Here is a 1924-nt window from a genome sequence, read left to right as displayed (position 1 = left end):
ATTTTAGACACTCCTCTCTTAAAACAGACCAGGTTTTCCTGGTCTCGGAAGAGACCTATGATGACTTGTCCCTTTGATGCCATTACTGTGCATTGAATATAATTAGTAAAAATAGACAATGAATAAATAACACTTTATAGTAAGTAAACAATATATTTTGGCCATCTAAAAAGTGAGGATTATAATTATATGAATTATAATTTAAACTTTAATTTTGTTGAATGTGTATATTGAATCTTCTAAATTGAAGCCATTATTCTCAATTAAGTACTACAACATGACAATGCTTGACCTACATTTTTAAAATAATTTCTTTTTTTGATAAATAAACCACAATTTTACCAGAAATTACTGTCTAAATGTGTATTAGCAGTATTTTTAAAGGTGAAATTGCCATGGTATCTAATGAATGTGTAGACAGAGAGAGAAAATGAAGGAGTGCCAGACTAGTTAGAATAGAAGTTAGGATTAGGTTAGTTTTGAAAAACGATGTTGTAATATATGGGTTCTAACACATCCTACCATGAAAACTGGAGGAGATATGTATAACCTGGTTAATTTGGGATGGTGGACATTTTGGGCTAATACTGACAAAATACATCTTAGGACTACTATACATGTGACACGGATTGCTAGGAGGAACGAAAAACTAAACTGTATAGTTTATATTCCGTAAACCATTTTATAATGTTCAAAGATTAGGTTTCGTTATTGGTAGTATTAAATACATAGTTTCTCTTAACAGTGATGGGTCAAAACATTTTACTGGATAATGGAATGTTTACCAGAACATGTTTTGATTCTTGGATGTACATAATAATGCCATCTAACTTATTTACTTTCTTGTTTACATGTGGGAGCTTTTGTTTTTAAAAATTATTTTGTTAAAAAATCTCAATAAAGATTTATTATTGTTGTCCTTTTCTTACCTTTTTTGCTCTTTTTGGTTGCTGCTAAAATTAAAAATTTTATTCTTATTTAGTAATTTTTCAAAAGAATGATCTTTATTATTTTCCCAGAAGAACAATTAGATAAACTCTGCCAATTACATTAAAAAAAAAAAAAATCTTTTTAAGAAATAATTGTACACGAGACTAATGTTTGTGAATGTAATAAGCCTAAGATTTGGTGGTTTCACATTAATAATTTTTTCTCAATATTCTCAGGGATTGAACATTTTTAAGTTTTATTTTTGAACATGTAAGTCCTAGTGACTTATTTCGTTTCAGTCAAACATGGACACCACAAAAGAATTTGCACATAAAAGACAGCTCGTCTGATTTGGCTACGTTTATAAAGTGTTGTGGTGGTAGTTTTCACAATCACTGTTGTCACTATAAATTTGTAATGTTACCCTATCCTTTGCTAAAAAGAAAACAGTTACTTTTGAGCCCTTAAGGAATAAGAAATAAGGGCTTGGTTCTTATAGATTGAGCTTAATAAAAATACTGGGGTTTTTTTGCTTTTTTTTTTTTTAACCTGCTTTTTCTAACTTTTCTTTAGGCACACAAAAAAATTTAACAATTGTAATCAAACAAGAGGTTGCCATAGAAAGAATAGAAGAGTATCTCTGTTACTGAAAAGGATACAGCCCAAAGCCACATTTTGTTACCAAATGAAAAAGTTATTTATGGGGGAAATTTCAGAGTACCAGAGAAGTAGAATGTGATACAAAAATGTCAATACTAATGATAACACCTGTTAGAAAACATAAAATGATCATCTGTCAGATGATTATGTTGCACACACTGTACTGTGTGCTCTGAGGGGAGTATCTGGTTATTGCAAGAGCTAATGGAAAGGGGCTCAAGATTGTGACCCTATGGAACAGAGAGAGGAAGCTGTCAGCCTATGGGCTTTACGTTGTTTGACTTGCACAGGGATGTATATTTTACTATTTGCATTTGAATGTCTTCAGAAAAAA

The sequence above is a fragment of the Macaca mulatta genome, chromosome 2 (assembly GCF_049350105.2).
Source record: "Macaca mulatta isolate MMU2019108-1 chromosome 2, T2T-MMU8v2.0, whole genome shotgun sequence".
In the NCBI taxonomy this organism is placed as follows: Eukaryota; Metazoa; Chordata; class Mammalia; order Primates; family Cercopithecidae; genus Macaca; species Macaca mulatta.
Note: the sequence above shows the minus strand (reverse complement) of the source record.